Source organism: Lygodium microphyllum, chromosome 8 (genome assembly GCF_053477565.2).
Source record: "Lygodium microphyllum isolate KBCC chromosome 8, Lygodium_microphyllum_v1.1.10, whole genome shotgun sequence".
Taxonomy (NCBI): Eukaryota; Viridiplantae; Streptophyta; class Polypodiopsida; order Schizaeales; family Lygodiaceae; genus Lygodium; species Lygodium microphyllum.
In genome coordinates this window covers 162,772,428-162,787,820 of record NC_141142.1, presented here as the reverse complement: position 1 = coordinate 162,787,820, position 15,393 = coordinate 162,772,428, and the positions used below count along the sequence as shown (strand labels likewise).

General features: G+C 36.6%; 1 pseudogene; it reads right to left on the bottom strand.

The window, feature by feature from the left end:
• Nucleotides 1–284: 284 nt before the first annotated feature.
• LOC148033088 (eukaryotic translation initiation factor 3 subunit B-like) lies at nt 285–2,447 on the bottom strand (annotated as a pseudogene).
• Between the last annotated feature and the right edge of the window lie 12,946 nt (nt 2,448–15,393).

Here is a 15,393-nt window from a genome sequence, read left to right as displayed (position 1 = left end):
AACTGATTCAAGTTATGCATCTAGTTGCTCCTCTTCTGATACAGTGTCTGGATGATGTGTCTCCTTCTTAAGCAAAGAAGAATTCTATTGAGAAAAGAAAAGCTTGTAAATTCCAACAAACTGCCTGACCAAACATTGTACTAGTATGTGCTGGCATAAGAAAGCATAACCATGCACAAAATTTAATTGTAGCTTTAAAAATGGGAAAGCTGAGTGATAACAAGCCTACAATTCAATTGCACACCTTTTTAATACTGGAAGATTCAACTGGAGATGTGAAGCAATTAGTTCCGACAATATTCCTCCCACTGATTCATGTACTTTTCCAGTTTTTCTTGAAGAGTATTGAACATTGCATCAAATTCCTTTAAGACAGCACAAATAAGTATCAAGAAAGACCTGCATAAGGAATTGAAAGAGGCTCAATAGTGTCTGGTTGATTTGCTCCGAGGAAACATATACTTGAATGATCAAAACACACACATATACAAATATAGAGGCCATGAGCAAGCAAATTGTACAATTTGGTTAGGAAAAGAAAGTGCTCTAGCTAAATATTCGATTTTAATACCACCCAAAGTCCACAACATTGTCTACTCTCAAATATTTCTTATCAAGAAGACCCGTGGTCTCAGTCTCATTCACACTGATTGCATTCTTGCCTATCCGAGAAAAATACTTATCATCTCTGCCTCTTGCCCATCGGCAGTAGAAAGAAAGCCTCCATTAATCTCAGTTAACTTAAAATGATAATAGAGAAACATAGAATAAGCAGAGAATAACTATACTTGAACACTGGCCAAGAGACACCTGCCACATCCCCTGTTCCACCAGTTGCAAAATCATCTGCACTTCCCTTAAATTCTCTAAGCACTTTCCTAGTCCTCACATCGTAAATATTAAGTGTCACCCTCTGGATTAACATATTTAGACATCATTAAACACTTGTGCAGGCAGTTTTCCAAAGAACAAATAAAATTCATCAATAACTTGTGTATCTATAGGGTTGTTTGGTTCATGACTTCTATATGTCACGATATATTTCTCTCCTGGAGAGAAGTCAATAAGCATAACCTGAAAGAGAAGATCACAGAATTGATACAAGAGACAACATTCATATTCAAAAACATTCCCAACTTACAAACCATAAAACAGAGAAGATGAGTCATACTTGAGGATGAATGTATCCCATTATTTGGTTAAAGGTCTGGGCACCACCCCATGTAGCTGCACCTTGTCTATGAATTGTGGCAAGGTAAGATTCAAGGGGAGACCATTGCACAAATCCCTCTGTCCAAAACTGTTACAAAAGCCAATTGTCAATATACAACATGTTCTTTTGCTACAACTATCTAAACTGCAGAAAATTCAACTTATAGAGAATAGTGGTAAAGAGGGTCAGGTTTCCCTAATTTGGTGTCATTCCAATAAACTTCAGACTTTGATCCAAACCGAACGACAAACCGATCTCAACCTTGTTCATACATCAGCCAAGTTAAAATATTTTCTTGAATACACATAAATCAAGATGAGATCATACCTGAGCAATCTAGAATGGTATAGATGCACCTACAAGAGGAGAGGAGCAAATAAGGAGAATTGATCAGTGCATGTGTAGTATAGCCGAAGTGGGTTAATGGATAGTTGGAAATAGGAAGGAGAAGCTTGATGTATAATAGTGGAAGCTTCTCTGTATGATGAGAATGAAGCTTTTTACTGTATGGGCTAGTACAACGATGGAAGGTAGCACTTTGCTAGGAACCCCTTCATATTAATATTTTTAAAAAAATTGTGTTTTTCCTTTCAAATTTTGAATAGAGCATGCATGTTTAATCACCCAAAGGCATTCATCTGGCACTTTCATATACTTGTCAAATTCATCAAACCTGTTGATTGCAAAAACATGGGACTTATCCAATTTGTAGCCATTAGTTTGTTCTCTAGATGTTTGAGCCTCCTAAAAGCATGAAAATTGTATAAATTATAAGTTCAAATGCCAAATATATGATCCAAACTGGGACTTCTATGTATATCACACAAACATAAATCAAACAACAATCCACAAATTGGCATTCACATCTGAGAATCCAGCTAGACCTGAGACGTTGTGTACTCTATAAAAGCATAGCCTTTGGTCTTTTTAGTTTCTTCATCCTTGGGCATCCAAAGGCCATGCTCTCTAATAACTCCAATTTGACCAAAAATCTTCCAAACCACACCCTCAAGCTTCTCGTACTTTTCTAGAAACATTTGACATCAAGAAAATGGTAGCCATGCACACCTCTTGATCCCAAAATCTTCACGGGGGGGGGGGGGGGGGGGGGGGGGCGTAAGATAATGTCATCAAGGTTGACTTGGGAGAAGTCGATGTTAAGTTGAATGCCATCCTCTTGCATATCAAGGGCGAAGCGATGGGGAGCTTGTGGTGACTCGGTGAGCTGCACCATAGCCGCGAGCTTGAAGGAACAACACAGAGAGGGGGATGATAGGCCCTCCAACCAATCCTTATCTAGATAGAAATTCTAAGGAAGAAGAGTTTGAAGCTTGGCCCTCCAAGCAGGTTTTAGATTTACACATTCTTTGTGTTCTTTTTTTCCCTCTAGATTTTCATAATAGTGAAATTATCTGTGAAGCAGATTTAGTCATGACACATGGGCAGACCAAATTTCTTGACGCTTGTTTAGGCCTACCAATTGGGATATCTGACCACTTCTCCATGTTTATTAGTAATCTCCAGGTGTTCTCGGAGAGGCTTGTTAATATTCTATTATTATTATTATTATTATTATTAGAAAGAAGCTTTGGGAGGGAGGACACATGTCATTCCAAGCCTTCCTTGCGAATGTATTTATGATGCCATGTGTCGGCCTACATGCCCAACTATGAACACCCACGTGCAATGGGTGCTTTCTTATGTTTGTCTCGTATCACATAGGCACAATCCCATGATTGAGAGACCCTGCAGAGAGTATAAAAGAAGGTATGGGGAACACAAGGCTCAAACCTTTCATGGCCCTACCACCTCAATGAATGGTAACAGCCACTATAAAATCTGATACATGACAAACCTATCATTAAGATGGACATACATGAACATATAAAAATATCAGATTAACTTTGATATTATATAGACATCAACTTTATCTAAGATCAATATATTTACATTCACACACACACACACAGCGATTTATAAACATCATTATAAAAGTCAAATATATATACATCAATATTTTTTAGCTAAGACTTATGTTACAATAATATCAATACGTAATTTATATTTATACTAATGTAATTTATATAGACATCATTATAATAGGAATATCTATAAAAACCATGTATATGAAATATAAAAACCCCTTCTCTGAATAAATTTATACGTCTTAAAATATTTCCTTCTATGAATGTATATATGTAGGCTTATCTTTTTTATATTCCCCTTTTTTGAACTCACGTGATACACATTTCTGTACACAGTGACATCCTCGAGGTTTTAGGTAGAGCTCTATCTTGCTTTGCAACTTTCAAGATGCATGCTTCAAAAATTTGACTAGCTCAAGTTATTGGACCATGAGTACCTCAAAAATTTTGGTTCTAAGAATTGTGTATATGTATTTATGAATACAAGAGTAGATGTGATGCTAAGTAATGTGTGTGTACGGAGGGGTATGTGTGAGTCATGTGTATGAGTATGTAAAGAAGGAGCAAGGATAAGTAGTATGTGACATGTGTCTATGTATGTACTATGTGTATGAGTACATATGTACATGTGGCAAATGTTTCTATATATATTCCATAATTTATAAATATTGTAGAAAATTTAATATATTTATTTTAATATTTGTTTCTCATGAATGGTGAAAGAGCCTTCAAAATCTCGATATACCTTAGAAATGTTGCGAATAAAATTTTTTGGAGTTATAACTCAACCTACTTGAGTTTAGAAAAAAAAGTTTGAAAAAATAAAAGTATAGCCATTTGGTGACATATAGCCACTAAAATCATCTATGAAAGGATCCATGCTTTTGTAAAATTGGAGTCGATTGTGATAAGGCTTTGCAGACTGTAGAGCAGGAGATGAAACTATTTAATAGTTGGAATGTATCATGTTGCATATGTGTGCATTGAAGATGGCACTCTATGGGGTGACTCAAGTTTCATGGAGACACTATTTTGTGCGAATCACTATGTACGAATTAAAAGCATAGAGATTATAAAATTGTATCTACATGATGCTGATTGGCTTCTTTTTAAGAAGGAACTCAGATGAATTTTACAAAGAAGATGCCAATTTGGTTACCTATTGAACATTTCAAGAGTGGTTCATAAGCTAAATAAATGACTCATAGCTATGAAATTACTTCGAGAGTTTAAAAGTAGATTTGAGTAGTTGGATATTGTAGAACAACATGCTCTAGAATCCTAAAAATTTGAGATGTTTTTGTAACTTGTAGACCGTGCTTTGCAAGAGAAGCTAGGTGATCTATTGCAAGATCAATCTACTCAAACAAGGCTTAAAACTAAATGGTGACATATCAAAGATGGTGTAAATACACTTGTTAAGAAGCAGAGAAGAAGGGAAAGATTGCATGTCAGGGCCTTTCCTACTACTTTTGGAAAGACTCGTGAAAGTGCAATTAAGCCACATGTATCCGTGGTTGTTCCTAACACTGAACTTGTTGTTCTAACAGTAAAAGTGGATGATCTGGATGAGTTGCTGAAGGCAATGTATGACCTATAGCCAAAGGTCACATGGTTGGATGAGAAAAGGTAGGCAGTAGCCCCTAAGCTTCCATGTGACGGCTTTGTGTGTAGATGAATGTGGTATAACAGCCCTTAGCATGAAAGACAAGACTGTGATTACTATTGTGATGCATTAGAAAGGTAGGTTATCATTAGAAAGACATGTTATATTTTGGAAGAATGGGAAAATCCATGCACAAGAGACTTATTTACCTCTTACTCTAAACATTGGAAAAGGTTGTATGCAAAATTTGTTGGAGAAACTAGCTACCAAGAATACTTATGTAGTAGTGCATGCTGCTACCTTTGGTTTGTAGATAGAGAAGCTACCTAAAAAGGTTATTGTCATCCAAAAAGTTGAAATATGGTCTCATGCAATGCATGTAGTTGAAAAGAGAAAAGTTTCAAAGAATGAATTGATTGATGTAAGGAGAAGCATCCATGGCATGACTAGTTGGGACTCCCCATTCGAATCTTACTCAGTGTATGTGCACTTGGCTAAGGTGCCTACTATAGATGTGATTGTGGAAGATAAGAGGAAGAGAGATGAAGACATTGTAGGGACATCAAAGAGGGTGACACAAAGAAATTCTAAGAAACCAAAGGCTTCATTGCAACCTACTCCTGAGCGTGTAATGGAGGAGATAGAAAAAGAAAGAAAGCAGGATGGGAATCATGCTAGAAAGCCAAAGGGTAAGCAACTAAGCTAGAAGTTGTTGTGCGATATCTAGAGACTGCAACAGATCTCAAGAAAGTGCTTGAAGAGCATATTCTTAACAACAAGGTGGAATTCACACTTGGGGAGGCTCTTGGTATTGCTAAGCATGAATTGCATGATGAAATCATTGACATTATAAAGAGAAAGAGACGTTTTCTTAGTGATCTAGTTAATGCTTTGATGCTGGTAGAAAAGGATCCTGATTTGTAGAGCATATAGAAAAATACATATGATGTGTTGAAAAGGGTTGATTTTATATATGAGTTAGCTAAGGGTAAAAATATTGATGTATTGTCTAAAAATTCAATTATTTGCAGCACTACTACTACACACACAGAATAAGGCAAGATGCTTTGATGGAGGGTATTGCAAATACTGGTGTAGTACATGATATACATGCTTTAGTTGATGAGGATATACATACTAAAGTTGTTGTGACTGAACTACAGAGCTTGTGGATGTAGATGATACATTGTTAGTATATGCGGATAACATATTGAGAGAGAGTGTATAGGATACTCATGTCTTGTTCGATGCTTTTCCATTACAAATAGAGAATACAATGACTCAAGATGTAAATGAGATGGATGATTTGATTGGTTCTAATGGGAAATAATCAAAATGTTTGCACAAAGTTGAAGATGCAAATTATGCAGCACGATATATAGTATCTAGATAGGTTGAGGATACGTGTGGCAAAGCATGGGTGGATGAATGCCTATGCCTTTCATCAGTATTTTGTTCTATGTAGGGTAAGCAGAGCAGGATGATAGAAAGAAAAAACAATGTATTTGTGTATATGACCATGAACAGATTGAATGAATGATTATGGAGGATGCAAATTTTCGGGTTTATGATCCAAGTGAAGCTTTCATGAGGTTGATGTATGTAAGAAGAGGAAGTAAAATTTTGATACTAGTGGTTCCTGTATGTTGCTATACTTGATATCGAGGCTATATGGTCCAAGAGAGAAAGCATGTGGTTTGTATGTTTGACTTATTGCGTGATTATGATGTGGCCATTTGACCTAGGAGGAGGTTACAAAAGCATGTTGCTGCAATTTAGTGTTTAGCAAAGAATTGATATTTTAAAAACTAGTGTTAATCGGAGAGGTTCTAATGGTGAATGTCAACTAACACATCTAGACTAAGCTTTTACACCTAAGGAACAAGCCTACAAAGTTTGGTTGCTAACTGAGTTATTATGTGGAACACACACAGTTCAAAAGGTTGATATTTGTAGTGGACTGCATGTCGCAAAAGTGAGTTGTAGGGCTACACAGAGTATTTTTCAAGCTCAACCTTGGAGAACTTGGATTTCATAACATTAGGGAACTTGTACTTTGGAAATGAGGCTACAGTTTTTCTTAGAAGGTCGGTGATCTAAGTTACGAATTGAAATTTATGAGAGCACTTAAAGATAGGGTTGTAATGTCCCCATTACTTAGTTTATTTTAATGTGCGTATACATTCCAAAGAAAATTGATTTATGTTGCACATTTAAAAAAAACTAGCTCTAATTATGAAATTGACTCTCATTATGAAGTTATTATTACTAATGATTTATTATATGCCAATTCATGGAAGAAAGACTTGGGAGACCCTCCCAAGTCTAGCTTATTAAAACTATGTTTATAGTATATAACAACAAAAAGAACTAGCCTAGTGGATAGCCACTTGGTAGTTAAGTGCACTTGGATGATGACACTGTTGGGATGGGTGACCTCCCAGGAAGATTTTTCTAGAAGCTAGTGGGAGCTTGTCACGCGCATCCAATGATACCAATAAAGCCTTCGTAGCTCGTTGCCAAGTATGCCAAGGCCAAGATGCCAAGGTCTATGCCTTGGTTGCCATCTTAGTCACCGCTTTAGTCGTAATCCTTGGAGTGACGGCCGCCTAACAACGTGCCACACAGGGCTCTCCCATATATTTGTAATTTTTTATCTTCGCACTACAAAAATGGAGCTCCCTTTCTAATGTCATCAATGATATCATTAGAAGCGCTAAAAGAAAGCATTCTCTCTTTATCATTGATGATGTCATCGAAAAATGCTGAAAAGAAAGCATCCTCTCTTATATACCCCCCCCCCCCCTACAAAACTATAAATTGAGGGCTTGGGGATGACTAGGGAGGGGGACAAGAGAAATCTTGACGAGGACGAGATGCTGATCAGGAAGGAGACTTTATTTTGCGAGACGAACACACATCATTCCATTCAACCCAAGGAAGGGGATATGCTAAAGGTCTCTCATCCTCTTCTACTCTAATCCGAGAAGAGAAGACAATGAAGAACTTTATCCTATTCTATCAATCCAGTTAGAATTCATACTTCTACTCTCGTCCCTATTCCACCGATTAGAGAGAGAGAGAGAGAGATCATACCTATTCTCTCACTCTTGCTCTATACTAGAGAAAGAGCTACTCTTGTTCTTACCCTTGCTTGCCAAGGTGAGAGAGAGAGAAGTATTGCTCTTAACGAAGTAAGAAGAACTATCCGCGAGGTCTACATCATCAAATCCTGCTAACCATCATCATTGTCATGAGTCTTACACCTTTGCTAGCTAGTATTACTGTTGTGTTCTTCTTCTTCTATGAATCATATTTCCGTCATGGTCATGAAAAAGAATTCAAAAGCGGAAATCGCGAATGACCCTACTAACGTGGAAGCAATAGTTGGAGCTGTGAGCATGAGAGTCACTAATGGAGTCAGGGGCATGGATAACTACCCTTTACTAATCGCGATACAACATGTTTTTCTTTAAAAAAATTCTATTCAAATTCAATAGGAATAAGATAAGTTTCTTAAGAAATATTGCAATCTTAAAGCATTTACTCAGTAAATTATTAGAACATCTTATAGGTTAAAAACTGTTAGGGAAACTATGAAAACCTAGATCTCAAGAGAAATCATGAGGAATTTTAATGTTAATCCCATAGAAAAGAAGACTAAGGAATTAAATATGAATTTACTAAGAACAAAACCTTGAAGAAACTAGCCAAGGATACAGTTTTTAATCTAGAAGCTCTGATAGAATATTTTAAAAACCAAAAATAACTCTAAGTTAAAGAAACTGACTTAAGGCCAAGAAACTTGGTTACAAGAATAAACCTTAAATTGGGAAGTTAGAGACCCCAAAATCTAGATACCCTAAGTTAAATCCCAAGGGGAAGAGTTCATTATGTGAAATTCAAGTGTCGATTGGCACTAGATTAATCATCACTTGAAATTGCATGATTGATTGAAGTCATAACTGGTTGAAGACATCAATCTTGTTTGTGATATTCTAGATTAGATCCTGATTGAATTAAGTATTGGAACATGTAAAAATTGAGGAGCCCTATACCTCCCCCAAGGATGGGTGCTGAATCCCCATACCAAGAGGGGATGTTTTTACTATCGCGGAAGCATGGACCGACTGCAATGGCGAGAGGTCTCCCAGCAAAGATCGTATTAAGTAGGAGGTGGACAGGGTGCCACGGGGGCTTTGGCTAGTAAATCCTTTATACACCTAGGAACTACTTGGTCCCCTGTATGGCCCAAGTTCTACTTGGGTCACCTAAAAACGCTTGCTATAGGTGGACTTGATCTTGCTGATGTGCAGATGTGCCGGATGAGGCAGCACATGAAATTGTAATTTTTCTCCTGTATGGGTGGGAGAATACACATTATGGAACATAATCAATGAATTTTTTTTATTTTGATTATATGTCCATGAGTAAATTACGCAAACAAACAACTGTGCATAAAATGATTTTTTCAAAATTAATGAAGCTGTTTTTATATGTTTCACGTAATGTGGTAGGTAATTAGATAACTAAGAGCTTCCATGGAGAGAAGCAGGTGGATGGATTCCCGACGAATCCAGTCTTATGGCAGGGTGGTCTCGGCTAGCCGAGAGGTTTCCCCAAAAAACAAAGGAAAGGAAGAAACTCTAGGAAGGGCCAATTCGCTGACTTACCCAAGGTTTGGTCTCAGAACCCGAATTATAAATTATCTTAGGGGCAAGGTATGACGGCTGTGCCAGAGCACTATGACACATTTCATAAATCCTTAGTCTGCTACTGGAAAAAAGTGTTGTACTCCATGAACCAAGGGTAATGGTAGTTGCTCCTTCCAAACAAGAAGCCTCTCGAAGGACACCTCCGGATGTGAGCTAGTAGTTGATAGGTGGTGACTGTTAGGTTATTTAGGAACCTAGGGGATAGACCTAGGGTTAACTAGCCAAACAAAATCCGATCATTCTGGTTAGAGTACAGATGGTGACGGCTGGAAGGTAAAGTCTGGGCAACTACTAAAATGTTATCCGTCACATAATCAAGGCGGGTACATTACAAGGGTTGCTTGATTGGCATATTTTTAAGAGCAAGGAATGCATAATCATGATGGATGCAAGGTACTGACCCCAAATTGTGAATGATAATGCTACATACTCCCTTAGTGAATTGGATGGTACAAGGTTGAGAATACCAATTATACGAAAGTGGATCAAAGTCTTCAAGAGACATGAATCTGATGTATATGAGTATATGTGGAGTTGGATACAAGTACTCAAGACAATATTGAGAATGAGGATGATCTTAAAATGGATGATGAGGGTTCTAAACCTATAGAAGCATGATAGTCTAGCACATGCAAAGAAGGATGTGCAAGTTTGGAGGGGGTGGATGTCATACATTTTTATGTCCATACTATGAATTTACATGAGATCTTTTAACTTCATGCATTGAGGAGTCTATATGTAGGCCTTGACAAGACAAGTTGTAGGATATCTAGAGACATTACCAAGTTTAGATTCAGTGGTTGAACCATGGCTTAATCACATAGGTAATGAGGTTAGACTCAAGAGGAGAAGGGGGAGTCAGGTAAGTCCCTAATCAAGAGATGCTTGCAAGTGACCTCATGTAGGAAAGAAGTGGGAATTAGGGACTTAAATACAAAATGATAAAGTGGAGAAAAGTAAGAGGAAGGGGAGCTTAATGGAGTGTAGCATTTTTTTTGGAAAAACAAGGCATATCGTGCTTGGGAAAAAACATAGAGAAGAAGGGGTTGAAAACTCATGCAAGTTGGAGGCTTTGGTAAAGAATAACATGGTTGAACACTCACGGACCTTCACACTTTATGTTGCTGTCCTAAAATTTTAGCATGCATCTTTGATCTCTAGGTTCAAACCTTATTGTATGCTTGTTTATGATGGGCAAAGGCCTACAGAATATGAAGAACCCTCTTTAGGGTGATTTTGGGACTGCAAAAATCGAGTTTTTTAATGGTACTTCTGTATATTTTTCCATAGGCATGATCTGCCCTATTTTTCCCAAAAAAAATGCTACGATCCATTAAACCTCCCTTCCTCTTACTTTTGTCCACTTTACCCTTTTCCACCTAAGTCCCATTTCTTTCCTACATGAAGTCACATGGAAGCAACTTTTGTCCACTTTACCCTTTCCACCTAAGTCCCCTAAGTCCCACTTCTTTCCTACATGAAGTCACCTAACTCTTAATCAAGGATACTTGGCTTCCTCTTCTCCTCTTGAGTCTAACCTCATTACCTATATGACACCACTAAATCCAAACTTGGTAGTGTCTCTAAATCTCCTATAACCTACATTATCATGTCCTACATATAGACTGTCGAATGCATGAAGTTACAAGATCTCATGCATCTTCATAGTATGGACATAAATATATGACATCCACCCCCTCCAAACTTGCACATCCTTCTTGCGGCATGTACCAGGCTATCATGCTTCTATAGGTTTAGAGCCCTCATCATCCATTTTAAGATCATCCTCATCCTCAATACTGTCTTGGGTACTTGTATCCAACTCCACACACTCATATAAATTTTTCAAATCTAATGTTGTTACTGCAATCAATAGAGTATTGCTTGTTGATATTCTACCTTATATGTAAATTCTTTCTTTTATATTGTAAGAAATCTTGAATAATTTGTTATTTTGGTTGTTATTGAAGTGCTATGCTTTTGTAACATGTAGGTATTGTGAAAGGTTTAGATAAAGCACAAAACTCTTGATCGACTATTTTACTGTGGTGAGTGATTTCTTTGTGCTGGAAAATATGGATCTACTGGAAGTCGAGGTTCAAAAACATTCTAATTTTTTGTTCCTACATATCCTTTTGGATCTCCATGGCAATTGGCTAGCATTCTTGAAACTCTTGTATCATATCATCCATATAATGCACAATGTGTTGAGTCATAGAATATCTTAGGTGTCAATCCAATGTGTCTATTTAGATTTTCATGCCATGTGGCTACCATCCTTATATTGACTACTCTTTAATACTTACATTTTGATGTAATGTATTAAGTCAAATCAAAGTCCTATTCATTATAATGCAATTTCTTTTTGTGACTTTCTCTAAGTATTATTGTAATACTCTTTGCATTCTATTTCATCTAAATGGTATGATTAAAGTGATGCCTTGAAATTGAATCTGAACTAGCCGTGTTGATTTGTACGGCATATTAGTGATTACAGGTTGGACCTAAGATCCTTACTGTTAAGGATTTAACACATACTTCTTTACATCTATTGTCTAGGTTATAGTGCCTAAGAGAAGAATAAGCATTCTCTTGATAGAAGTATAATGATGAAGAAGAAAATTGGTTCATTGATACATATCATTGCTCATCTTGGATATATGTGTCTAAGTATGAATGGATCTTTCAGAGTGAAAGCATTTGCAATTGCATATATATTAAAGAACTAGAGGGATAAAATGTTAACTTTCAGACAAAGGAATGTTGATTCTCACCTTGTAAGAGAGGCAATGGTACAACATGTATTCATGCAAAAATAAATACATATTGCATTCTTGTAATACTCTTTGCATTCTATTTCATCTAAATGGTATCATTAAAGTGATGCCTTGAAATTGAATTTGTACTAGCCATGTTGATTTGTGTGGCATATTAGTGATTACAGGTTGGACCTAATATCCTTATTGTTTAGGATTTAACACATAGTCTTTACATCTATTGTCTAGGTTATAATGCTTGAGAGAAGAACATGCATTCTCTTGATAGAAGTATAATGATGAAGAAGAAAATTGGATCATTGATACATATCATTGTTCATGTTGGATATATGTGTCTAAGTATGAAGGGATCTTTCAGAGTGAAAGCATTTGCAATTGCATATATATTAAAGAACTAGACGGGTAAAATGTTAGCTTTCAGACAAAGGAATGTTGATTCTCACCTTGTAATAGAGGCAATGGTACAACATGTATTCATGCAAACATAAATACATATTGCACTCATTGTAACCATTTAATGAAACATCTCAAATAGTAAGTCCCTGTAGTACATTGAGAATGAGAAATTTCATGATATCTATGTAACTAATTGTCTTGTATTTATAGAAGTATACCCTTATGATTGTTGTAAGTGGCAAAATGTTGAGAGTTTTATAGGTTCTCTTAAGTGTTACCACCTCAAAATCGGTAGATTGCTCTTTGAGGGGTATACACTCAAGTAGCTCGTACAGAACCTTGTATTTTTCTATGACTCCAAGTATATATTACCCAGGGGGGTTGAGAATATGGAACCCTTGAGTCTATACACATACCAAATCTCAATAGCATAGAATGTCCATTGTGTTATAGCGACATTTTTCATATGTGTAGCACAGAAATTTTGGCAAACATATTGAACCCTATGAAGCCAAGCAGTGTCTCAAAGAATGTGCACTTAAGATGGTTCATATGAATTGCAATTTTTACACATATGTTCAAGAAATGTGAGTTTTTGAGATGTATCAAAAGCACATACATCATAAAAAGTACATCGAAAGATTATATAACAAGGATTACAAGAAAAACTTGGACATCAAAAATCATTTAGAATTCTGACATGGCAAAGTATCAAGTCACGACAATGGACATGACTTTCAAGTAAAATTTTAATCATAGTCAACTGTTTTCTTACTTCGGGATGGATCAACTAGCTTTCCTTCCCAATTGCAAGTACTTTGTTACACGATAGGCTTTATTTCTAGTCTTCAAGTATCGTAGATGGAGGATTGTCAAGGGTAAATGATTGTGCCTTGATTAAGACACATCTGAAAGTACAGTTGTGATGATACTATCATCTTTGAGGGCTGTGAGTTCCAAGTGTTGCAAATGGAGGATGATTGACCCTTAAGTACAATATGCCAAGAAATCACAATGTTAATGGAGAATCCACCTGCTAGCTTCTATTTTAAATTAGATGGTAGGAAGATTTGAAGTTGAGTTGGGGGTATTATTCGTAGTGGAAAGTATATGTCTCCACATATTTTAGAAATTGTAGAGTCTCCTTAAAATTCCAACTCCACAAGTTGTAATATCGAACACTTGTAAACTTTTGATTTATAGTAAAATATTTTCACTTTGCAAAATCACACACTCGTAATATTTAAAACATTTATTATTTTTCAACTTGCGGTGTGTTTATGCAATTATATTCAAGACTATCCGAGCATGTGTGTGAGTGTGAACACATAATTTAAATTTTGAGATAACATACACATGCGCCCAACTGTACACGGGGAAGAGAAATACCTACCCTAACCTTCATTCTTTTGAATACATATACAAACATTTTTTTATTGAGATAAGAGGCATACATCAAAGCATCCACTTAGGGATGGGGAGAAGGCACCTCCCTTCCAACATTAATTGATAGAGTAAGTGTGTATTCTTATAATTTACAATGAAATTTTTAAACATGTGTAACATTCTTTTGTTAACATCTAACATACACACCATACCTACGTAACAAGCGGGGGAAGGGGAGAGCTTCTTCTAGGTCATAGCTAATACAATGTGTAATTGCCACATTAATATGTTTACATATGCATGTAAATTTTACAAAGATGTTAAGTAAAGCCATAACTAAACATCGTATGTGAATTGTCCTATAATGGTTTAAAACTTATAGTTTTAAAGACAAAACTATTTTAATTCTTGTTTCGTTATTTCATTTCACACATTCTCTCTTTTTCTCTTTATATCCACCACATCCCTCCTCCTTGTTGTGATGGATACTTGCGTACACTTTGATGCATGGATCCATGAGACTTTTTGCCAACTAGGATAATGAGATCTTTAAGGTCTTCTCAAAGAACTTCAACCCTGAACATGTGCTCTCACCACTTGATTCCCCCTTCAAGTCTTTGAAGACTTTGTGACCACTGTCACCACTTGCACATACTCCATTAAGAGATCTTACATGACTTGGGTGCCTTTGGAACAACTCATGGTATTTCAGGCAAGGAAGAATCACCAAAAACTAGTAAATAGGTGTTTGGCCCACATGGATCCTTCACACAATGTATGCACTATTTATGGACAATGCACGAAGTATAGCACCCTTAGAGCTCGTGGAGCGTGATTATGCATTAGCGATTTACCTCCTTATGTTGGATACACCCATAGAGGAGGAGAGCAATGAAGATACAACTCCCTAGGTTGTTGCTATCACATATAGGGGAGAACAACTAATTGAAGAGCTAATAAATGTTCAAGAGGAATGTCAGGTGGTGGCAAAGAAACAGTTGGCTCACAGTGCCATCATTTTCAGAAGAGCCACAAGTCAACAAACCCAACCTCGCCTCCTTGACACCCATTAAAGTAAATGGTGTATCAAATGTGTTGCACTTGGAAATGAAGGAAAAAGAGTTTTTGTCTATCCTAGTCACGGACTCGATGGAAGACCTTATCGATTATGATTATGTGGATGTGCATTCGACGATAGAAGATGCTAGAAGATATGATGGAACAAGCTTAGATATAGTGAGTGCCATCATAACAGCACAAGAGCATATTAGCTTTTTTGAAGAAGATTACGTTGTGCTAAATGCTGAGTTTGAAGCACCACAATATGATCTATTCAGCACTTCCTACCAAGGAGTTTCTAGATCTCTCTACCTAG